General features: G+C 46.9%; 1 protein-coding gene across 3 annotated transcripts in view; it reads left to right on the top strand.

The window, feature by feature from the left end:
• Stard8 (StAR related lipid transfer domain containing 8) overlaps positions 1-25,720 on the top strand; it is a 73,720-nt gene that overhangs the window by 18,982 nt on the left and 29,018 nt on the right. Inside the window, exon 1 of one of the 3 annotated variants that reach the window (XM_041643328.1) lies at positions 22,704-22,845. The exons of 1 other annotated variant lie outside the window; for it this stretch is intronic. The gene's annotated coding sequence lies outside the window, so the exon portion shown is untranslated. Of the gene's footprint in view, positions 1-22,703; positions 22,846-25,720 lie in introns of those variants that run through there. One more of the 3 variants, XM_041643329.1, reaches the window with a different exon arrangement.

Below are 25,720 nucleotides of genomic sequence, written 5' to 3' on the forward strand. Positions count from 1 at the left end.
AACCCCCACCATCATTCCACGGCTTCTTGTGGAGTACAGTTCCTTCTCTGCGCCTGGGACCTCCAAGAGCACAAGTTCCGGGTGCTGCCCATACTCAGGGAATGACAAACTTCTCCATTTCCCAGACACCAGCTGCACATGCTAAAAGAAACCCCTCAGGCCCTGAAATAGTGACCCCCTATCCCAGACAAATGCACTTGTCTCGTTAGAATTTCGGTGTCAGGGGGAACCACAGATACAGCTCAGTTGGTAGAGGGCTCGCCTAACATGCGTGAAGCTCCGGGTTCAATCCGGAGCACAGCAAAAATGGGGTGTGGTGGGGCAGATGGCTAAGCCAGTATTCAGAAGGCCAGCCGAGGGATCAGAGTTCAAGGTCATCATGTCTACATACTGAGTTAAAAAAAGAATATCTGTACAAAGTTGACTCGCCAGTGCTGAGCCCTGGGAGGTTGGGTATCGTGTGGCCTCCAGAGGAGAGAGGAATGCCATTCAGTGGGTGGCAGGAGAGGCTGCCATCTATGAAGCTGAGATGGGAAGGCTCTTCCTGCTATTGGTTTGGCTTCGAGTTTGAAAATGTCTATTTAAGAACATATGTTCTCAGGTCAAGTCAAGGAAAAGCCATCAGAAATTATGAGTTTAGATGAATGTGGTAATTGCAGCAGCAAGGCACGAGCCCAGAGTTCCTTACAGATCTTATTGTGTAAGTCCTGGTCAATTGCTTCCTCCCTGGAGTGCCGTCCACATCAGTAAAATGGGACTTCTTCCACAAGACTGAGATGGATCAGAAGAAATAGCGCATTACAGATGTCAGACCTGTGCTTACCAGTAGCAAGGATCCTAAAACTGGAATAAGCTAGAGAAAATGAGTATGATCTCCGCACAAGGATCAGACACAAGAATCGCAAAATGCTGAGCCGGGCATGTGGCTCCCACCTCAATCTCAGCATTCAGGAAGCAGAGACAGAGGTCCAGGGCTGATGGCTGGTCTACTTACATATTGAGAGCCTGAGCCCAAAAAAGTGTCAAAGGACTGAGCAAAGGGAGTTTTTCTGATATTTCTCTGAGAGAATTAGCAGAAACCTAGACTTCTATTATTTTTGTTGAATAGGCAGTGCCTTCTTGTTTTGAAATTCAAGTTTTACAAACCCAAAATATCTTCTTGCCCTTGTCTCTCAATTCCCAAAAAATCCTCTTGGATGTGACCAATGTTGCCAGCTTCTTGGTTCCTCAATGAGTTTGGATGGATTGAAGAACGTGAGCTGATAGCTAGTGTGGAGGGTGGGGAGTGGGGCTGTGGAAATGGTGCCAGAGGGGGGGGGCTGCAGGAAACACAGGCAGTAGAATCAGCATTTGTTTGGGGGTCAGTCTTGACTCCACCCCCTCTGCTGGAACCACCCTTAGAAAGATCCTTCCCTTCTAGAAATTGCAGTACAGCCACGTGCTCCTGAGTGCTGGCACAGCAGAGCAGAGTGGGGGAGGAGAGGACCAACCAGACACATTTTAGAGGCAAAAAAAAAAAATCAAGATAGTGCCTCAAATCTGGCGGGGGCCTGTGGTTTGCATATATAATCATCTTACTAGGGTGAGTCAATCAAAGATTTCTCTAAGACAGAGTTACTTTCCTCTGTTCCATGGGCAGAGGAAAACTTGGTATGAGAGTTAATGAGATCTCTTGCTATGGTCTTCCCTTAGCAAAGGGCAAGAAGGTTGCCCAGCTTGCTTGCACTCAGGGGGACGGCCCAGGACCCCTGCTATCACCATCCTTCTGCAGACTTCCTGCACAGTTCTTAAGCGTCACAGGTCCATGAAGCAGCCTCTGAGTTTGCCCCACCACTTCATCCTGTGCCGTGAGTAGTCAGTCAGTCTACTTCTTTAGGTCAGCCTTGTTTTCAGTAACGAAGCCACTGTAACTAGTAGCCTCTATTAGGCTTTACGGTACTAGTCGTGTTTTCCCTGATAGATGGTAAATGAAACCAATGGTTATTTAAATTCAAAGAGCCAACATACTGCCGCAAATCATCTCAGGCCAAAATATAGCTAAGAGTGGAAAATATAGACTATGGGAATAGGAACTAGCAGGTCAGGCGTGGAGTCCTTAGGGCCTTCGCCATACTCAAGCTTTCACCGACCTTCCATTTCCTCTAAGGCCTCCCGCCATGTTTTTTTTTTCATGGATTGTTTCTATGATGAATATATTTCTGAACCTAACAGGAACCCACTTCCTCCAAATAAAACCATAATCCAAACCAGCCTCCAATATTTGGCAGGTCGGAGGAGTGATGGCATAAGATCTCTATTTGGTTTTGGTTTGGGCTTTGTCCCTTGCCAGCCGTGTGACTTTAGGCTTCTTTCTTCTCCTCCCTGGGCCTAAGTGTCCCTAGCTACACAACTACTTAGTCTTCACTAAAGCCCTGCTAAGGTGTGTGTTGCTCTGAAGTTAATGACTCCACCTGCAAACTCCACATTTCTATGGAAGCCATTAGCTCGCCTGTTTAGCAGCCTACAGAGATGAGGGGGCCCGGGCCTTTCTCCTACCTCTCTTGTGCCAAATCCTCTCGGAGGCCCCTTGCTCACACTGCACAAAGCTCCTTTGTTGCCCAAAGCCCTTCCGAGCCTCTCTCCAGGCTCCTGTTGAAGTGGCTGCAGCAACCTGGGGGGTAATATTTGCCTGTAACCAGAGCTCCTACTCCCAACCCGACTGGCTCCAGTCTGGCTGCAGGCTTGTCTTCTGCGCTGGACTTTGCCTATCAGCTGTCCAGTACCCTCCCTCCAATTCTGAGCGGTAGGATGGCCTATGTAAAAGGTTGAAAATAGAAACAGATCTGTCCACTTAAATACATAAATTCAAGATGCTATTGGGTGTCACCTCCCAAATTCAGAAGGGGCAGGAGACTAAAATGCCAAGCGTATGAAAACCATCATTGTCGTCATCACAACTCAGGCCACTTCCTTCATTTGAAAAGGACTAAATCATCCTTAGAGCTGATTTTTGATAGACTCAGTCACTCCTTGTTTGGTATTTTGCAAAGAAGATTGGCGGAGCATGACTTGTTTATCATTTGACAGATATTTTTCTTCAGCAACTTGGAAGATCATAAACATCTCCTTAGTTGTAGGGGTATCTGGAAGGGATTATCATTTGGGACAGGAAATCTTTCAGCCATAATCTACAGGCAGAAACACTGGCTTTCAGCCAAGGCAGAAGCTGGCTTTGAGCTGAGGGACCTAGCATCTAGTCCCAACCCTGACATTAACTCCTTCTCTGACAGAGAGAGCGTTGCTTTTACTGGACCTTGGTTTCATTATCTGATTAATGAGAAGTTTGAACCAAAAAGTGACCATGGTCTCCTGCGTTTTTGACTCTGTGTTGTCTCGTATGTCCCACCTCCATACTGTCCTACACCATGCCAGGAGTCAAACTGAATGGTAGTAGGATTGATAGAACGGACAATTTGAAGATTTTAAAGAGGGGGAGATGGTAAGGCTTTCCAGGGCTGTGGAGAACCTGAAATTCTTTCTTTGAGGGCAAAGGTGCTATGAAGCCTCACCTCCTCGTTCCTGTGGTCAAGAGTGTGAAATGAAGTTCATCTTAGCCTTGTAGGTGCAGGTCAGATGAACACACTGAGACACAGTAGATACCTGCCCGTTTTCATAGCCCAAGCCAATCCAGATGTTAGAGGACAGAGAGGAGTCGGAACTGCAGTTAGAGTGCTAGTCTAAGAAGGATCTGGAAGGTGCTTTTAGCACAGTCACAGAAGGGCCTGTGTTTCCTTCAAACTCACCACCAGAGATCACAGGTTTTCATCATTCCTCAGGAGACCCCGTCATCCGGGATTCCCTTTCTTTGTTAATGCACTCAGACACTCAAGCAAGAACCACGGGCTCCCTCATCCTTCTTACATGCTGCCATTCAGCCACCAAGTCATACACAAGAGATCGCTTTGCAGTATTTCCTAAATCTGCCCCTTCTTTGCCACCCGCACTATCACAACCCTCCATCTGCACCTACAGGAACTCAGGCATGGATGGATTCTACTGTTTAATGAACGCTCTCTCCACCGCCAAGCTTTTTGCACTAGTACAACTTTCCCATACCTCCTCTGACTTTTATTTATAGTGCCAAGAATCAAACCCTTGGCTACATATGTTAGGCAAGTTCTCTTCCACTGAACTCTATCCTTAGCTTTGCCAGTTCGTCAAGCCACCATCTAGATAGCATTTCCATCTTGCCTATGTTTCCATTACAACGCATTACCTTATCTGATACTGTCTTCTTCTCTCCTCTCTCCAACAGACCATCAAGCTCTTGTATATTGTCCACGTGTCTGACCTCTGTATTCCAGATCTAAGCCCTGGACTTCACATAAACAGTGAATCTTTCAGGAACTGTTTTTTTTTTGTTTGTTTGTTTGTTTGATAGTTTAGCCAAAGAACTTCTGGCAATAGAATTGGTGAATTTTTATACCTTCTTCCCTATCATTTTATCTGAATTAGCTATTACAAATTAACAGAAAGCCCCACTGGATTCAGATGATATAGCTTTGGGGGCGCAAAAGCTTCAGTCAACGGTGCAGATCCATGTAGCACATGTTCCCACTAAACCATTAGAACCTGGAGCTTGCCCTACATCTCAGGATAGGAAGAGTCAGTAAGAGCCATGTTAACGAATGCATCTCACAGCAAGTACTGAGGAGTCCTAGAATCCCCAGAGAGTCCTTGGGAGCCAGGCGAGAGGACAGAGTTGAGAAATATCTCCTACCTTCTTCATTCAGTTAGTTCTAGCTTTACAAATTGGGGGGGGGGTCTCCTGAAGATATAGTTTGGAGTCTTGAGTTTTCCACATAAAAACACATGTTAGGGAGTATAGCTGAACCTTGTATTCAGGCACTAGATGGCTCCATTTTTATACCATTTCTCCTATCTGTCCACTTGGGCTCTGATCAAACCTTCTAGGTATGGTGAACCTTTGTCATATCTTAATCAGTTTAAAGTCTTCCTCCTCCTTTTTCTCCTCCTTCTCCTGGGCTGGTTTTAGACAGAGTCTAACCATGTAGTTCAGGAGGGCTCACGCTTGCAGTAATCCATATGCCTCTGCCTTTTTAGTGTTAAGTTTTCAATTACCTGCTACTTGGCCCATTGAATGTTATTGAGTCTGGATTGGGTGCAAACCAACGTCTACTTACTCATCCTATTTGCATCCTTTGGAGTTTCATGAGAGCAGTATGTTCCATCTTCCCTGTGACTGTTGGTATTTACACTTTTCTGGCATTTGGGGTAGAGGGGACCTAGTTGCTGCGTAGACCAATGTGCTCATTGACGTTGGGAACTTAAAAGCCAGCATAAGTAAGTGAGGAGGAACATGTAGCTAGCGAGGTGAGTGACGAAATAGAGACAAACACCTACTATTCCACGGTGTTCTCCTCAGACCCTGTTCTTTCCTGGACTAAATAGCCTTGACTCTATGATCATTTCCCACAGTCCCTCTGACCTCCTCAGCTAGCCTCCTAGTGCACAGGGAGACCAAGCACTATGCTGTTGATTACTCCATGGTGGCCAGGCTTTGGTCTGCTGTGGAAAAGCAGGACAAACCAGTGTCAGAAGCAGACTTGACCCTTGCCACAACCTGAATGCTGTTTCTCATCATCCATGTCTTCTCACGCATCTGAAGCCATTCAGACAGCCCTCCCCGCTAGTGCAGGACAGCCCAGGGCCAGCTTTCCGAGTCCCTGTCTGAACTGTTTGCTGGAGGTTCCCGCTGTGTGACCTTCCACATCCCAAACCCAGAAACAGGAAGAGTTGATTTGGTTTGCATTTTTTGAAAAGAAAAAGGAAAACATAGGAAGCGGGGTTCCTGGGAACACAAACCTCCAACCCTGTGTCCGTTTGTCCCTGGAGCAGGATAGCTCAGGGCATATATTCCACAGAGGAAGGGAATGGCCTCCCGTATCACAAAACAAACAGGGAGTCCTTCAAGGTTTGGAAAGAGAAAATGTTCAAAAGGAGACTTTTAAGGAGCGGAAGAGCCGTTGGTTGACACTCTCCAGCCCTTGCTCATACCCTATCCTCACCTGCAACTGTCATACTTTGATCTCACCAATATTATCGATACAATTGACCCCCAGCAATGCCCTGCTCTCTTTAAGCTATGGCCAAAGAAAGAGGTGGACTTCTCTCTTGTTTGAGGATAGCCAAATTACACATTCACTTAGATCCTTTCCTTCAAATCTAGAGGGAACAGATATTAATTACACACAAGCACCACAAACAAACAAACCAGTATCTAGGCTTTGTGAAGTACAAGCTTCTTGATTTTGCAAACTCAGTGCAGGCAAGTCCCTTGCCATCCCCTGTCTTCTAAGATAAGCTCTTACACCCTTCTGAAGAACTGCTGTGTGTTTACCTGGCTTTGCCACCTCAGCTCCGTACTACTGAGGAGAACATACCCTACCCATTACTAATAGGACCAGTGCAAAAGGGTGAGCTAGAAAACCAGGAAAAATGCCCAACATTCCTGGGCCTCTAGGTCTTTTACAGTTCCAGTTTCTGGGCTGAAAAACATGGATAGTCCATCGATAGTTTTCAGGGAAAATGTGTAGTCACCTTTGGGTCTCAGAGAAATATAAATACAGCGCTGCAAGAAAATCAACTCCACCCAGCTCAGTGTTTCTATAGGCATGCATGTCACCAGGGCATCACTGCAAATGCACACAGAACCTCTCTACCAAAATCCAAGTTTTTGCAGTATGACAGGACCGTCATCACATAGAAACATACTATCCTTTCCCCCTAGGCCAAAGGAGACAGACCCTCTCTGGAGGATGCTTCCGAGCCCATCCATCTGCTTAGGATGGCTTGTTTGTCCACAAAGATCTGGGGCAAAACATCATTTTAGGATAAAACGTGGGTGTGGAATTTTCCTCTAGCTCCCGAGGAAAGAATTTCACTTTGCTTGGTCTTTGCAGGAGAGGGGAGCTTTAGAACAAAAGTCTGCGCAGCGCTGAGTGAAGCAGTGGGCTCCTCAGGAATAGCAACCTTGTCTCCTCTCTCTCTGTAACCTCATATCTGATGTAGAGCCAGACACAGGGAGAACATTTGGGAACCATTTCATCCGCCTGCATCCTTTCATCCACTTGTCAGAGGTGGCAGAGGACGGGAGGCTGAGACACAGCAACAGTCTAAGGAGTTCCCTTATACTTTAACTTTGCCTCCACTTAGGTAAAGTTGAAGCCTTGATTTTGCTGCAGAAAGTAATTTCAGACAACATAGTGGAGGAAGTGAGGAGATCTTCACTGTAAACAAAAAAATAGTGAGCCTGCTTATGTGATTCCCAGGAAATATCCAGAGGAGTAAGGCCATCCAGTTTCAAGGTCATACCTGCTTAGGCCTTAAGCATAGTTAATTGCTATTTTAACATGTTCATTTGAGAATTATATATAATTTTATATAAAAGAAATATTGTCTATATGTAGGCAATGATCACAGCAAATGTTAATTGTACTGAAATTTCTGATTCTTACCTGATCAATATCAACCAGACTCCAGAGTGAGGGATTCCTTTTTCATCTTGGGTTGGCACAGTTTTCCTGTTTTTCTATCCTTCCTTGTAATTACCTATACATCCTTCCATCTTTGCCACAAAAACAACCAAAAAAAAAGTAACTCTAGAATGGCAAGAGAATTTGGACAGTTCCATGTCTGACTGTTGGCCGTCAGCTCTGTGATACCTCTCCGAGCCTTCGTTCTCTTCCTTTTTTGCTTGTGGCCGAGGCTGTTCTGGAACTCATTATGGAGTCCAGGCTGGCCTCGAACTAGTGATCTTTGTGTCTTAGCCTTTGGAGCACTTGGATTAAGGCATGCACCGCCACCCCTGGCATTTCTTTATGTTTTCAAATGGAGGTCACAGTACTCTGTTTTTAGATTGTAGGACCTAAGTGTGAGCATGGGAACGAGAGAGCCCTATAAGTGTGCAGACAAGATATAGATGATACTTTCCCAATTGATGGTTCAATTCAGAATGGCTGAAAGGAAAGAGTTATTCTTCTATCCAGAAACCTGACTTGAGATCACAAAAGCATCAACTGAGGCTCAAGGAACGGATCCCTAGGCCTCTGGGATAGAGACTGCCTGATGGAATCAGGATTCCAGAGCCCTACCCCCACTCCAGAGAGGCCATAGCCTGCGAGAAACCTCTGGTGGAGTGATGGGGAAGGATAAGAAATGCCTTGTGATTTCAGGTCTCCAAAAGCCAGATGTGTTTTTCTTCTCCTATCAGCCAGTAAGCACCTTTGAAAACACCCAGTTCCCAGGCTGGACATTCCTCACTCTCCTGAGACTAAAGTACAACCAGGCCGGCCGGATGTGTTGACTTCACTCCCAGCAGACCTGTGACCTTCAGCAGATTTGCTGTTCTCTCTGGGCCCAGATTTCCGAATCATTAAAATGAGAGAATTGGAGTCTGTGTTTTTAAAGGTCCTTTCTGTGCTTATGTTGTTGCAAAGGGATTTGGCCTTGATTAACCAAAACTGTGATCAATCTGATCATCAGATACTATGACACAAACTCCTGGGTTCAAGTAGGAAATGGCCAAAAGCAGCTGGAGGAGGCCCTTCACTAGTCCTGATAACACCTTCTGTCTGTGTCTAGCTGAACTGGTCCAGCTGGAGCTGCCCAGGGAAAACCAAAGGCCATAAGGATCAAAGCAGGTGTTTCCCAAGCCTGGGGCTCTGACACAGGTACCACAATACAGTGTGAAGTAAGGAAAGGAAACAGGAAATCCTACGTACTCTGTGCACCTAATTGTTCAGGAAGAATTCCTTTGCAGCAGGTCTGTTGTCTCAGAAGTTAGCAAGCACTGCTGAGAGAGAATGGCAAACTTTGCAGCCTCTGGGCTTCCCCCATCTTGGTCTCTTCAGACCTTTGCCATTCTGGGGAGCCTAGCTCAAACATTGTCTCCTCCTCCCTCTTCCAAATCCCCAGCACACTATGTATCTGCGATATCATATGGATCAGATTCTGCTTTGTGTTTGAGCTGTTTCCTTTAATATATAGATTAAGTAAAATACAAGCTTCAGGTCAAAACTTCAAACTGGGTATCTGGCTAAAAATAGATAGCCCAAGTTCCACGATCCTTTACTTTCTGGAGTTAGCTACTGTTACAGTCTCTCTCTCTCTCTCTCTCTCTCTCTCTCTCTCTCTCTCTCTCTCTCTCTCTCCCCCGTGTATGTGTGTGTGTGTTATAGTTTGCCAGAAATTATTATCAGTGTTACTGAAAATGCAAAAGTTGTCTAGTGAGATGGCTCAGCAGGTACCCTTACCAACAAGCCGGAGGACCTAAACTCCACCTTGGGAGGCTACATGAAGGAAGGAGAGGACTAAAAAACTGCAAGTCATCTCTGACTTCCACACATGTACTATGATATTTGCTCATGCATGCAAGCACGTAGCACACGTGCACGAGCACATGTGTGCCCAGGAGCACAATGTGCGCCTGCGCACACTAGCATGCAGGCACGCAGGAGCACGCGCGCGTGCACACACGCACAATAAGAGTAAAAAGTAAAAAATATATCTTTTAAAAGAAAATACAAAAGTTTGTTGAGCCTGGTGCCCCAAACCTATAATCCCAGATACCGGGGGCTGAGGCAGAAGGACTGCAAGTCTAAGGCTAGCCCGAGTCGAAGTAAAAAATACAAAAAGAAAATAGAAAAAAAAAGAAAGAAAGAAGGATGATTGAGTTATAGCTCAGCTGTACAGTGCTTGCTTAGCATGTATGAAATTCCGGGTTCTGTCTCCACTCCCTTAAAGAAAAACAAAACAGGAGCATGAGGGTTTTGAAGGGAACACCGGTTCTGGAGTCAAAACACTCTGAGTAAGGTCTGGCTACCCTTGCTGTCAAATCAACTTGAGTGAGTTCTGTCTCCTCTTTGATCTGTAAGTGGGATAACCATTCCTATATCACTATCTCACAGGGTTGCTGTAAAAGCAAACCAGATGAAAGCAGCCTAGGAACTGCAAGGGGCTCTCTATTAATCTCCATGTTGTCTTTGCACCTTTGAAATAGAAGCCTCAGCCCATAGGGAGCTCTGTCCCCAGTGCCCCTACCCCCACCCCCACCCCCCACGTCTTGTGCAGAGCAGGCAGCTGGTGCTTCCGGGCAATGGGGACAGCAGCTCCGGGTTATGGGCTACACACCTAGAGCTGCCCGACTACTATCTATTTCCAGACGCACGGTCCCCTGACCTTTCTTTGAAGCTAAACCTAGTTGAGGGGACCACTTTTTCTAAAACTGCTCGGCTTGTCAAATATCGTTGCTCCACCAAGTGGGCACTGGCCTGGCCTTGTCCCAAGCACTTTCATCACTGTGAAATTTCTGCAAGCCTTGTTTCCGCTTTCTGCCTCCCTTAGCATCCAGTTCCTCAGATTCTCGCTTCAATGGATTCTTTCAAAGTTGCCTGCCAAAGAAAGAAATGTGTATTTCTATAAAGGAAGTAGAAAGATACGGGGAAGAATATTCAGTCCCCTAACAAACCAGATACGAAACCTCTGGCAATGAAAGGCGGAAAGCGCGTCAGAGGTCAAGCATTCCACCCTACCTCGGTCGGGCCCTTTTAACAGTCAACAAGTAAATGGGGAAACCAAGAGACCTGGAAAGATAAGGGACTTGTCCAGACAGTGAGCAGCTGGGAAAGCTGGCTGAAGTGGGAAGGGGCAAGCCTCTGCAATTTACCTGTGGGGTGAGAGGTTAAAATTGAGGGAACTAGCCTGGGGGAGGTAGGTGCGGCCCGGAATAGAGATGAATGTGGCCAGCGAGGGGAGTGGGGAGGATCAATCAGGACAGGCAGTCAGACCAGCTGCAGAATTCCCCTGGAAAGTGGAAATAGAGGAGGGTTGTGGTTTAGTAAGTTATTATGAATCTTGCTGAGCAAGAGGAGGGAGGAGAGAGGAAGACAAAGGGAGAGGGGCCAGGATAAAAAACAGAGTGAAAAAGGAAGGAGGCGAGCCAAGCTGGGAGATGGGGTGATCCGGAGGAACGAGGTCAGCAAAAGCTGAAAGGGAGAAAATTTGTAGAGTCCTATGCCATGGGCACACCCAGCGCCCTGCTAAGATGCCACCACAGCTGTTGCTTGTTTCTTCCAGGCTCTAAAAATGCCAAAGGGGCCTCATTTTCTTAACAAACTTAGCATGTTGCCACTGTAGGCTATTTGGAGAAATGGCCCAGGACTTAGGCTTTGCCTCAGCAAATCTGGCACAATGGGAGAGCATCGTATTGCCTTTCTTGGCTGCCGGAAGAAGCCCTAGGTTCTCCCAGGCACTTGTGTTTGAGTACAGAGTTACATCCCTCCTTCACGGAGTGACCTTGGACAAATTGCTGAAGTCCTCAGTGCCTCAGTGACTGTATTTATAAAATAAGGGCCATGGCCCGCAGAGGCACTAAAGGACCAAAGAAGTGGGTCCAGGGTTAACGTGTGAGCCACCGGTGCCTGGACTGTCATTACTGCTTAAATATGGCAAGTGGGCCAGTGACATAGCTCAGTGGGTGAAGACACTTGTTGCCAAGCCTGGCAACCTGACTTCAGTCCCCAGAATCCATGTGGTGGAAGGGAAGAGCCAAGTCTAAGTTGTCCTCTGATTGCCACACAGGTGCACATCTCCAGAAACAAACAAATAAATGTGGTTTTAGAAGTGGTAAGAATCACTGTTACGTGCTGAGTTCGGTGCTAAGTCAGTAGGCAACTGCGGTGTAAGTGCAGAAACTAACATCTAAAGCTGCAGGCCTGTATAATTCTGGTAGCCTAGAGACCGAGGCAGGGGGATTTAGAGTCTGAGGCTAGGCTTACATAGTGAAACCCTGTTTCAAAAATGAATGAAAACTCCTCCTCCTCCTCCTCCTCCTCCTCCTCCTCCTCCTCCTCCTCTTCTTCTTCTTCTTCTTTTCGAGACAGAGTTTCTTTGTGTAGCTTCGGAGCTAGTCCTGGAACTCGCTCTGTAGACCAGGCTGGCTTCGAACCCATAGAGATCTGCCTCTGTCTACCGAGTGTTTGGGATTAAAGGTGTGCGCCACCACCACCCGGCTGAACCAAAACTCTTCTTAATACAAAGAATAATGCTAGATAAATGCCAATGAGCTATTTTTATTCTTTTTCCACGAAATGTACAAATCTCTGGGTCTGATGGGGCAGAGGTATCTCTTGGCACCTTATATAAACGCTTTAACACTTTCGTCATATCACCAACGTCTGTTAGTAATCCAAGTATATTTTCTCAAAATCTGTTTAATTAAAATTGTGTGGAACCACGTGATTAATAATAAAGTCAGAATTGCCAAAAAAGGATGAATCCAACTCAACACACACACACACACACACACACACACACACACACACACACACACTGCTTTTAACTACTGAGCTATCTCTCCATCCCCTTGTTTTTGTTTTTGTTGTTTTGAGACAGGGTTTCACCATTTAGCCCTGCATGGCTTAGAACTTCCTCTGTAGACCAGGCTGGCCTTCAAGTCACAGAGATCCACCCGCCTCTTTTTCCATAGTGGTGGGATTAAAGGCCTGCACCACCGTGTCTATTGGCTTTAAAAGTTTCCTTTGATGGACACTTTCCCTGAAGCCAGCTTACTGAGTCCTAAAAGAAGCCACAGATGCAAACAATATGCTTTTGATAAAAACAAGGTGGGATAGGCGAAGGGTTCAGTTTTCCCTAGTTCTCCCCTGACCCAGTTCCTCCATGGTAATCCTAATGCTGAAATGAAGGTATCACAGTCCAGAGAGGGCAAGTAATGGAAGCAGAGGCAACAGCAAGTGGCAGGCCGAGTGGGATATGGGTGGCACTACTAGGCTTGGAGGGCCAATAAGTTGGACAAAGAGAAGAGATTCCTTGGGTAAGCTAGAATATAAAACAGACACCCCAAGGTTGCGGGTAGAGAAAAAGTGGGGAAGTGGTGTAAGCACAGAAGGGAGGTGTCTGAGTGTAATGAGCCTCACTGGGCAGGTTTAACTTACTGGGCCACCCCAAACTTCAAGACAGCAAGCCAAGGCTCTCTCCATGTTCCTATCATGTGACAAGGCCTATAGTTCTGAGGGATCCAGTCAAGCTGAGTCTAAATCCCACCTCTCGCCTTTCTACTTAGGCTCTTCCTATTGACATACACATCTGACCAATGCCTTTGTGTTTGATTTACTTGACAGTTCAGGTAGGCAGATATACGCTGTCCTCTGTCTCCCGATCCCCATCTTCTCTTCTAGCTGGGCAGCTGAACTCAGGGCTCAGTGCTTGCTAGTTGAGTGTAGCTCTACCAGTGACTACTGAGCTACAGCCCAGCTATACTTCCCTTAGTTAACAAGACCCAGAGTGATATGCGAGATCTGTTGAAGCTAGTGTCTGTCTCCCAGACTTCTTAGAGAGTCGCTGTCCTTAGAGGCTGCTTTCTCCAGCACTGGGGAAAAAGAACCTATATTCATGTGTCCATTGGTTGCCTATCCAATAACTGTCTAAGGCAGTTTTCTCAACCTTCCCAATGCTGCGACCCTTTAATATAGTTCCTCATGCTGTGGTGAACCCCAACCATAACATGATTTTCATTGCTACTTCATAACTGTAATTTTCTACTGTTATGAATTGTAATGTAGATATCTGCTATGTAGGATATGTGTCCATCCAGAGGGGTCGTGACTCACAGGTTGAGAACCTCTGATTCAATGTTTGGCTGCAAAGGCTTAGTCCCCTTTGGTTTTACTTAAGACCGGACAAGCTACCGAGTGTCTGGAATTGGGCCATAGGCATTCCAGGCAAGGCTGGGGAAGGCCCGAGACTCGCCTTTGCAAAGCTGTGGCACACCACTGGAAGAAACAGGAATCCTGAAAGTCCGTCTGTGGCAGGTCATTTTCCACACACACAGTGCTCTACCTGACCAGAATTATTCTCCCAAGGCCTATCCCACGGAGGGGTGGAGGGATCCACTTTCTGCATGAAGAAACCCAGGTCCAGTGACTTGCCAAAGGTTATGGAACTCCTGTGTGCCACAGCCAGGACTGAAGCCCGGAGTTGGATCCAAACTCCCCTCTTACTTTTCCACCAAGTGCATTTGGCCAGCCAGGAGAGGACAGAGCGAGTTCACCACCAAAGCTTAGTGGTTTAGACCAAAAACAACAAACCCCAACTCCCTGGGGTGAGCGGAAGCCTTTCAATCTTTTCCATATGAATTGACCTTCCAGAAGCAACCAAGGGGCCTTTAAGAGGAAAGCAGAGAAGCTAGCAGTTCCCAGAGCAGCCCCAGAGGCGCTGGCTTTGGTGACTAGCTAGATGCCTCCTCAGCCAGAGGGACATTGAAACTATGAAGTTTGGTTTGGTGCAGTCCCAGGGTTTTCATCTTCCTTTCTGTCCCCTGAGATTGCAATTCCTTCATGGTTGTCGAGGTGTTCTTATGCTCCTTCATTCCAAATATTGGGGGAAGAAAGAGCACCTCAGGGCATTCAGCCGTCATTTGGTTTGGTAATGGCTCCTTGCAGGTTTGGGACTCACCTGGCCAGGTAGTGCTTCAGTTACTGCTCATGCCAGCCTTTCACAAATGTCCTCGAAGTACCAAGTCTGTGACAAACTCCTTTCTGGGCAGGGAATATTCTCTAGTAAAATGCAGTCACTACCTTCAGAAAATTCAGTCTTTTTTCTTAAAAGATGAGCAGTTTTTCTTTTCTCCTTTATTTTATTCATTATTTTATGTGCATTGGCGTTTTATCCTGCATGTGTGTCTGCATGAGGGTGTCAGGTCCCCTAGAACTGGAGTTACAGTCATATGCTGCCATGTGGTTGCTGGGAATTGAACCCAGGTCCTCTGGAAGAGCAGCCAGTGCTCTTAACCACTGAGCCATCTCTCTAGCCTCAAGAAAATTCACGCTTATTGGACAAAAAGACATACAGACAATTACTTTTTATTGGGAATCACCGCTAATGCAACTGAGCTGTGGAGTAGTCAAGAAAAGGAATGGTGGGGGCTAGAGAGGTGGCTCAGTGGTTAAGAAGCTGACCACATTTGCTGATGACAAGGGTTCAGTTCCCGGTGTCCACATGGCAGCTCACAGCCACCTGTAACTACAATTTCAGAAGTTCAGTCTCTTCTGGCCTCTGCGGACTCGTGCACATAAGTGGGGCACATACTCATGTAGCCCCCCCCCACTTTTTAAAAAGAGGAGGAATGATTTACACTCTCTATAAGGGATACTTAAGAGATTTGTGAGACTCTTCCAGATGCAGTAGACAGGGCAAAAATACTTCCGCATGATTATGCCTCAGTTTCTTCCCCTATAAAATGGGATGATAATAGTACCTGAAGGCTTTGAGACAACTTGAGATTACCATGTAAATGTTTTTGGTGTAGGAAGAAAGAAAATCCAATGATCATTCACAGGAGAGATATGGGCACATGAAATACACTGGGAGGGCATGCAGCTAATATTGCGTTCTGGGAAGGTCAGCTGAGTTGGCGGTGGGAGTTCAGCCAGCACTTTGACTGCCAACCTTAGAAACATGGACTCGTTCCATAGGCGGTGAGAAGCAGTTCTGAAGCTAAGGTTTAGCATAAAAGGTGGCAGAGGACCTGTGGGTGAAAAGCTAGTGCTGTAACCATTAGGCAACAGGTGAGAGGCCAAGTGTGAAAGAGGAACACTGTGTAGGCCACCTCGCTGTGGGCTTAGCGTTGATGTGAAGAAAGCCGGTGTGGGGAAAAGAAACCGCATGTCTGCTTTCAGGGCTCTGCCCACCTGACTGGAAAGTTTGCTGCTAGTCAATGATCAAGCAGTTGCCCAAGGGAGAAGTGCTGGAAGGAAGAGGGTAACAGAAACTCTTCTGGGCCTTCAAAGCCAGTATGTACAGTGGGTATGAGCCAGAGTTGACAGCACAAATCGTGACGCTGGGCAAATTACACAAGTTTACTCTGCTGAAGTTTTCTTTCGAAAATGGAGGCAGGAGGAATATTTTGACTTCTCCAGAGTTGATAATTAGTTAATACGTAGAACCAGGTATAGAGCACTTTGGATATGAGGCAGAACGGTTGCCATGAGTTTGAGATAAAGTCTGGGTTACACAGTGAGTTCCAACCCGGCTCCAGCTAAAATGTCAGACACTATCTCAAAAACAAGCAAGTCAACAAACAGACAGGCATTATGTGAATTACAAAAATTATATGACAAAGGTGCTCAGAATTTTGGCTCCTACCATAAGCATGCCACAAATGTGAGCTATTCTAATTGACTGAGGGCCTGTCCTACCCCCAGTGTCTGGAATTCCTGGGATACAAAGCAGTGGTAGGGGAGCCTAGAAATCCATGAGACCGAAGTTAGCCATCGTCCTCTGCTGCCAAACCAACTTAAAGGCGTAAAGAAGAAAACAGCAATGGGGACGTATACTCGAGTCAACTGGAAAATTCACAAGGATGTTTCAGATAAGAGCGGGGACTTCAAAGACATTCCCTGTTTAAAATCAAAGCTTCAGGTTACATCTTTGGCATTCTTTCCCTCAGCCCCTAGGGGGTAAATGAATGCAAAAGTTCCAGCAACTCCCAAGTGTGAGCCTCCCCTTAAGCAGGTGAAAATAGCACTCCAGCTTCACCTTCAGCCACTGACTTACAGGCTGTGGGAGTGCAGCATGTCGCACACCTGGGACAAGCCTCTGTGTGTTTCTTCACAGGTAAAGTGGAGGCAACAGTGAGGGTTATGAAAAATCAAACATCTACTTTAGAGTGTCTTTGTAAACGTTCAATATTACTTTAAATGCCCTGGAACAATGACTGACACAGAGCTGGTGCTCGATCTACTTTGGCTTCTATTAAATGTTTCCTTGCCAAGTATGGTAGTACCCACCCGTAATCCTAGCACTCAGGAGATTAAGGCTGGAGAAGTGCTGTGTGTTCAAGGCCAGCCTAGAGAGCGGGTCGTAAAACAACAACAAAAATCCTTTTCATTTGTTTATCGTTTGCATACCCATTCCCAGCAACACTGTTGGCCAGATGTCCATTGGGTCCAGGGTCATGGTCCTTTGACACTGTAAGGGGCTAGGTAAGACACTCTCTTGCTGCAAGAGCTGGCCGTCCGGAGGGGAGGCTGTGGGAATAAGTGACCTCTTGTGGTCTTTCCAGCTCAAAGTTCCCGGATTTTAAAGCAGTTTTTGGAGTCCTTTTGCTGTTCTGGCCTGTGACAGCAACAGAAGGGAGGAAGGGAGGGAGGGACAGATGGGGAGGGAGGTGCCTTCGCAGGATAGGAAATGGCTGCCGCTGTTCTTCCTCCTGAGTTGCTGCCACCCAGGAGCTGTGTTCCATACTCTCGTCCTGCAGAGAGCAGAAAGGAGACTCCTGGGCTTGAAGGAAGTTGACGGGAGCCTCCTTTTCCTCAGGAAGATTTTGGCCCTGTGTAAGGGACAGGACAAGGACTTCTGGATACTCAGATGTCCTAAGGTCCAGTTGACAGTACCAAACCGGGCGCATCCCGATGGGCAACTGTCCTAGCCCAGAATATGATTGCGGATAGGCTGGAGGGCAGGAAGAGAGAAGCGGGCTCCTCACTTATAATCATCTGGGAGAGAACCAGAAAGGATTCTGGGATATAGAATGGCCGGGTGGAAGGGGACAGTCAGATTTCTTAGTTCTGAAATAGACTCACTGCGTGACCTTGAGGAAATCCTCACCCCCACGTGTAAAACACACTCATTTGATCACTAAATAGTTGTGTGCCTCCATTACCCCAAGGAGAAGAGATCAAAATGTAGCCCTCTCATCCTCTTCCAGTGCCCACAGTCTCCTAAAGAGATAGCCCAGATCTCAGCAAACACCAACTGCAAACTCTCTGGCTAGCCTACACTCACAAATGGAATTTGTGACTCCTCCAAATTAAAGGGACAAGGTATGGAGCTAGGGTGTGTGTGTGTGTGTGTGTGTGTGTGTGTGAGAGAGAGAGAGAGAGAGAGAGAGAGAGAGAGAGAGAGAGAGAGAGAGAGAGAGAAAGACCTGTGCTACAATAAGAATATGGAACATGCTTTGTAGATGATAAGAGGTACACACTGTGTTGATATGTTGATTAGTCCCATTGTGTTGTGGAATTATTATCCTTATTTCACAAACAAGGAAGTTGAGGCTTGGTGTGATAGATGGCCCAGGTTATGTCACTGTTCTCCCAGAGCCAGAAGAAGAATCTTGGTCCCTTGACTAGCCATTAAAAGAACTGGAATAGAAGTGACCAAGTCTGAAAGCTGTCAATTTTCTGGCTTCACTTTGCTTAAAAACAGCCCAGGTAGGCCTGCCACCATGGATCAGGAAAATGTGGTGGTGCGATTACACAGTGGAGCACTACTCAGCGGTAAAAAATAATGACAACTTGAAATTTGCAGGCAAATGGATGGATCTAGAAAAAAATCATATTGAATGAGGTAACCCAGACCCAGAAAGACAAATATAATATGTACTCACTCCTCCAAATTAAAGGGACAAGGTATGGAGCTAGGGTGTGTGTGTGTGTGTGTGTGTGTGTGTGTGAGAGAGAGAGAGAGAGAGAGAGAGAGACAGAGACAGAGACAGAGACAGACAGAGAGAGGGAGAGACAGAGACAGAGAGAGAGGGAGAGAGACAGAGGGACAGAGATAGAGACAGAGAGACAGAGACAGAGAGAGAGAGGGAGAGAGAGACAGAGAGGGAGAAAGACAGAGAGACAGAGACAGAGAGAGAGAGAGAGAGAGAGAGAGAGAGAGAGAGAGAGAGAGAGAGAGAGGAGTGTATTCTCATCTCAACCCTTATTAGGATCCAAGGATCTTAGAGGAAGGCTTTGGGTAATTGGATCTGGAGGTACTCTCTGCACATCCCAGAAGAAAAACAATTCACTACCACTGTGGTCAGGAGAGTTTGGCTCCTTCAATGATGTTCTGCTGCCTGGGGCCAGCCTTTACAAGATACTCTCACATCCATTGTCTCTGCTTTGCCCACTAGCCACCGCACACCGCTCCTGTTTTATAGGTCAAAAGACTGGTAGTTACAGTGTCACGGTGACTTGTTCCGGGTGGCATTGCCAGAAAGTGGTAGAACAGGCACCTCTCATGCTTCCTGAGCTAGGATGCTCTCCCCCACAGCTCAGTGGCTTTGTCCATACCTAGGATTTAGTTCCAGCATTCACGATCCCAATGCGTCTGCTCAGCAGCCATGTAAGTTAACAAGACCGTGATTTTCATTTGTGTTTCATAGGTGAGGAAAATGATGCATGCGGTCGTGGTTAGATTTTTGGTTTGTACACTGAACACCTGCCTCAAGAGTTTGTTATACTTCCTCTTATATGAAAAAGCTCACCCGTGGTAGTGGTAGAATAAAGCAAACTTCATCACCCGTTCCCTGCCTGATGGCTGTGTTGGCATTCAGAGTGACAGCGAAGCACTGCAGAATACCCAGGCAAGAATGGGTTTCGTGGGAAAGGGGGGAGCCAGGACCTGCAGGCTCTGCTTATTTCCAGGGCAATTAGTTTGCATTCCAGAAAAATTCCTATGAAAAGGCACTATTTCCCCCCATCCTTTCCAGGCACTATTACAGAATATCCATCTTGTGCAGGGCGGGCTGAGGCGGGGAGAAGAAAGAGGCAGGTACTTCTGAAGGCGCTGTTGAGCTATCTTGTCCCCTATGAAGAGACTGAACACACTAGTCTTTCTGAAGTTCTCAAGATAAAAGAGGGAGATTGTTTTTTTAAAGATCCAAAGAAATGACCCTCTTGCTATTTCAAAGTAGCATGACTATGCATTATAAATGTTAGGACTAAAGTTCTCTTTATTGTGTTCGCTCATTCATCAAAATTTTTGTTTGTTTTTGAATCAAAGTTAGTGTTTATTAAACGTGCATTTAAGTGCAGAGGTAGGGAAGAGAGAGGCACTTAAAGAAATGGGGCAGCAAGTAGCAAAGATGTGGGTGTGGGCTTCTCAAGAGAGAATATGTTGCTACAAAAAATGTTTTCGTTCTGTGTCAGGTACTGTGGAAATGGCATTGTATTAATTTATAGCATTTTCTAGCTTTTGTACTTTTTCATGCTGTTTTACTTTTTTGGTGGTGCTTTTTTTGTACTTCGATCTTTTGATGTCTCTGGTTTTAGTGCTTAAAAAAAAATAACACCAAGAGAGGCTGGGATGATGACTTGCTTGGTAACAAGCATGAAGACCAGAGTTCTATTCCAGAACCCACATAAAAACTGCTGTGCATGGTGCTGGGTTTATAATCCCAGCACCGGGCTACTGGAGACAGCTGGGTCCCTGGGTCTTTCTGGTTAGCAGGTTTAGTCTAGCCAGCCTGCCCCAGGTCACTGAGAGACCCTGTCTGAAAAGAAAAGCAGGTTGGCTGCACCTGAAGAATGACACTGGAGGCTGTTCCCTAGTCTGCACACGCATGTGCACACTTGTATGTGCTCACTCTTTCTCTCTCTCACACACACCTACACACACACACACACACACACACACACACACACACACACTGGTATTTCAGAACCTAGACAATATTAATCCAGTTAGAACTATCTACTAACTTACAAGTAGTGGCCCAAGTCTGTAGTCCTAACATTTAGGAGGGTGAAGTAAGAATGATATCACCTTGAGGGCAACCTGGGCTACAAATAAAAAGTGGTATCTACTGAATGTTATATTGGGTTTTCCATTATTCATATGCCTATAAGATCGTCATGGTTATCCCTAAGTGTCTTTAACATTTCTTCACCTACTAGTGAACGTTACTGGGAAACCATTGAAAACATTGTGCTCAGTGCCATGGGGTAGATAAACTCATTTCTGACTTGGTTTCTTGTGGATCGGACCATGGCAGGTCTCCCACTTGTAAGTTCTTTCTAGCATTGTGTGCAAGCCACGCACATTTGACTTCAATTCAGACCCTGAAGCATGCTTACAATAGTATTTACAGCCCTGCCTGAGGGAAGAGGCTTCCGACCCATCAGAAGGATTAGAGCCTCCTGGTAGGATTTTGGCTTGGGGAGTGAATTCATGTGTACAGGCTAAAACCACATTTAAGATATGTGGGGACATGGCTCACTTGGGAGAAAAACTGTCATAAGATACCAGTTGAAGCCCTTCTGTCGAGAAGAGCAGAGAGCACACACTAGGGGACAGCACACACTAGGGGAGAGCACACACTAGGGGACAGCACACACTAGGGGACAGCACACACTAGGGGACAGCACACACTAGGGGACAGCACACACTAGGCGAGAGCACACACTAGGGGAGAGCACACACTAGGGGACAGCACACACTAGGGGACAGCACACACTAGTGGACAGCACACACTAGGGGACAGCACACACTAGGGGACAGCACACACTAGGGGACAGCACACGCTAGGGCTTGCCTTGCTTGGTTCTTTGTCACTAGTTAGGTTCTCATGAGAGCTAGCTGGGAAGGAAGGTGGGGAGATTTGTTTGGCCTAGTAGACTGGAGGCAGGATGCCTGATTCTGTCCTTGGCTCCAGTGACCTTGAGCAAACTGCCACATTGGATACTCAGCAATCCAGTGAGATGGATGCAGTTCCTGGAGTCTGATCATCTATTAGGGATAGAGAAAATACCAGTGTGCAAGTCAATGCTGCAGTTCTGCCATGTGTTTGCTGAGTAGCCCAGGATAAGTATTCTCTCTTCAGTTTCTGTCGTAAACATAGTTGCAGTGCCCTGGGAGCTTGGCTCCTCCTAGCCCTGGCTAAATAGGAGTGCTCAATTCCACAGTGAAATTCAGGTTATCAACTTACATTGGAAACTTCACAGGCAAGGCTAGGCAGAAACTAATTCTTTTTTTTTTTTTTTTTGGTTTTTTTTTTTGGTTTTTGAGACAGGGTTTCTCTGTGGCTTTGGAGCCTGTCCTGGAACTAGCTCTGTAGACCAGGCTGGTCTCGAACTCACAGAGATCCGCCTACCTCTGCCTCCCGAGTGCTGGGATTAAAGGCGTGCGCCACCATCGCCCGGCTAGAAACTAATTCTTAAAGACTGTTTGTTACTGAATTTGAACAAGTTTTCTGGGGGGTATTTGGCTTCAGAACTCCTGGAAGCCCTCTCTTTCCATAATTAACTTTGCTACCCTAAGTTTTGCATGTGTTTCTATGTGGAAGTAAAGTTTGGACTTGCAGGGGACAGAGGGTGACATTGGGGAGGTTTCAGAAGGCTGGCCTGAATAAGGTAGGAATAACAACATCCTTGTCACATTTGGGGTTTCTTCTCTTCTCATTTGGTTGTCTCTACTAATTGTGTATCTCACTGAAGCAGTCTTCTGGACTTACTATAAATTACCCTGAACAAGTCATTTAAACTCTCTCATGCACATGGCATTTATATTTGAAGCCTGCATGCAAGTGCCAGACACATTCAGAACTCAATAAATATACATCTGCGTGCTTGGCCAACTCGCTTCTTGCTCCTTTAAGCTCTGTTCCTTCGAGCTCTGTCTTGGGCCCTGGGCTTGTGCCTCCTGGCTCCAGAGGTGTGACCCAAGGGAAAGGCACGGGCTCAGGGCATTAGAGGAGCTAGCTGGCAGAGCCCCGCCCACTCTATTTGGGCGGCTTTCGGGAGGAGCCGTGGGGAGGGTGGACTGAACCCTCATTGGTCTAGGGACCTGTAGGTGGGCGGATCATCTATGCAGCCTACTCGCAGACGCTCCCTCCCTCCCCACCTGCGCAGCGAGCGGAGTCCGGTTGACAACGGCTAAGCAGCTGCCGCAGCTGCTGTTCTGGCTGGCACCGTTACCCCTGGCTCCACGCGTGTCCTCATCCAGCAGCTCAACCCGCTCTCGCCTTCCGTCTCTTTGCCTCTGTGTGGACGCGGCTGCCAAGTAAGTGTTGGGGCGACGTCAGGGGGACACTCAGACAGACGGGGCCACGGGCTCTGGTGGCCCGCCGAGCCTCCTTGGCGCTGTGGCCCTGCGGATCTCATGGTAGTTCAGCTGGGCTAAGGACGCGGGAGGCAGGAAGAAAAGTAGCCGCATTGCCTTTGCTTAGGAGGTGGGGTTCAGAGTTTTCGAAACTGGGGACTCCTGAGCGAGTGCGCCGACTGCACTCTCCCATTCGAGCCCCGCAAATGGGCCAGTCTGGCCCCTGAGGACCCCCGGGCCTGACTGGCTCCACAGCCTTCCTAGGAACTCAGTTGGGGGCTCACCCACTCTGCCCTCCTACTTTGGGGGGCATTTCCAGGGAAGGCCTCAGCCCCTTGGATTTTCCCGTCGGCCCCCCCTGCCTCACTGCCTTTCTACCTGAACAACACCTGTGAATTTACTCCTGCATTCGAGGTAGCTGTGCTGAGCAAGTTAATAAATATTATTGAATACGTCTCATCTTTCTGGGACTCAGTTTGCCATGAAGTTCCACAGAAGTTTAAGTTAGAAAAGCTCAGGCGACAGGCTATTACATGGAAGTTTGGGGGAGCTCTAACTTGGGTAGTCTAAGATTCTCTCCCGTGTCTCTTCCACTACTTGCTCAAGTTCAGCACTAAATTACCACGCAGGAAACCGGGGTTCTGCCAGTTCATGTGACCTCAGGCGAGTCATGCTTTCGTGAGTGTCAAGTGTTTTCAACGGTACCTCAATTGGCAGCTAAGATCTCAATAACAGAAGGGCTCTGAGAGTCGCTAACTGGGTGCCTGAACCCAGTCTCTCAATGGGTGAGTAAAGGAAGATGGTCTCCGAGATACTTGGGGTGACTGGAGCTAGGCAGTTTGCAAGTCTTAGGATGATTATGCAGGTAGACTAGCTGGAGAACTCTGGGGGAGACAGCGATCATATTGAATATGAGGAGGGATGGGACTTTTCTTCCAGACTTTAGGTTTCTCACTTTGGGGGATCCCAGAGATTGTACTTACACATGACTGGGGACCCCAGAGATTGTACTTAGACACGACGTTCAGCCAAAGTACTGGTGTCCTGCTTTGCTTGGGTCTCACTCAGAGCACCCAGTAATCCTGGGAGGAGAGAGTAATGAATCACCCAGGGCTATTTTCAAACCCTGACTCCGGCTGCACCACCAGCGCCCACACCCACTCTAAGGGTTGCAGTCCCTGCCTGTGCCATCTGTATCCTTGCTGTCTGGGTTTCCTCTTGTTTTCGCCTTCCTGGAATGAAAGGGGGACATTTCTTTTCTGGGAACTGGAGGTGGGCAGCCCCAGGCATTGAGATGACTTCAGGCGGTCTCTAGGAGGCTAGTAGACTGGAAAGAGCCCAGCGGGGAGAATGACCGTCTGGGAGGGGTGGGGGGTAAATGTTTCCATCCTGGACTTGTAGATGCCATTTCACGGGTCATCTGTTGTTGGTCCTTACTTCCAAGCTTTGCTCTTTCATCCAGGCTCTTGCCTTGGAATTTCTGCTCCTTCGACCTCTCTAGTTTAGGTCTGAGAAACAGCATATTGAAAAGGGGCTGCTCTCCCTAGCTCGCCCACTCTCCTTCCGCATTGCAAACAGCCCTTTGAAGAATACCAAGCCTCTGTGAGCATCTGCAGGTCCCTCCTGCCTTCCTGAGAGACTGCCCGGAGATGATATCTGGAGATGGAAAGATGGCGAAGTGGCCGTGTAGCTTGTGTGGATGCAGAGGATGGGGACAATGAGTCTTGGAAAGATGATGCCTTAATACTTCCAAAGCTGGAGCAGGGGAGAAAAAGAAAGGAGACACCAAGAGGTCCAAACTTTGACCTTTTGTCTTTTTATCTTTCTTAATTTTTAATGTACAAAATAAGGAATGTCAATTATAATATTTCCATAGGTGCATGCTATTATTGTACTTTGCTCATATGCACCCTCTCTACCATCTCTGGCCATCCATCTGTTTAAAAAAATCTATTTTGGGGGAGTACAGATTGGAATGGGAGCACAGGACCTCTGGAGCCAGGTATAAGCATAGTAGCGGGACAGGACATCAGGACAGTCACAAAAGAAGGAAAAGGAATGTCAGGCCAACATGCTTTTGGGCCTTTTGTTAGCTAACTTCTGGAGCTCCTTGGTCTAGCCATGGGTTCCGTGAATGGCAAGTTCTTGAGGGAAGGATGGAAAAAAAGTCTTTGGCTGAAAGAAGGAGTTGGATTATTCTTGAGTGAAAAAGTGAACTTTTTCTTCGAGTTCCTAATTTGGGTAGGATCAAGTCTTATGTCCTTGGGTCATTTAGCTGCTCAGTGTGAGGGTGGCAATGATTTCAGGGTTTGGAATGGGAGGCATGGTCTTAAAGTCTGTGAGGATGTGGGAGCAGGGGTTGCTTTATTTTGGTGCTTGGAATGTGGGGATTGAACCCTGGTTCTGGTGCATTCTAGGCAATCACTCCAGTACTGAGATATGCCCTAGCTATTGGTGAGTTTTAAATTCCCTCCCACACCGCAATTCCAGATGAGATCTTTGAGCGCTGTGCCAGTCGTGCGGTTGTTGGTCAAGGGTTTATTGATACTTTTTTCATTTGTTTTTTTTTTTGAGGTTGAATATTCATTCAGGGGGTTGTGGAGGGGAAAGGGTGAAGGGGGGACAGAGAGAGAGGGAGAGAGAGAGAGAGAGAGAGAGAGAGAGAGAGAGAGAGAGAGAGAGAGAGAAGGAGGAAGAAGAAGAAGAAGAAGAAGAAGAAGAAGAAGAAGAAGAAGAAGAAGAAGAAGAAGAAGAAGAAGAAGAAGAAGAAGAAGAAGAAGAAGAAGAAGAAGAAGAAGAAGAAGAAGAAGAGAAAGAGACAGAGAAAGGGGGAAGC

This window comes from Microtus oregoni, unplaced genomic scaffold (assembly GCF_018167655.1).
Source record: "Microtus oregoni isolate MIOR12 unplaced genomic scaffold, Mior012 000084F_ref0000050, whole genome shotgun sequence".
In the NCBI taxonomy this organism is placed as follows: domain Eukaryota; kingdom Metazoa; phylum Chordata; class Mammalia; order Rodentia; family Cricetidae; genus Microtus; species Microtus oregoni.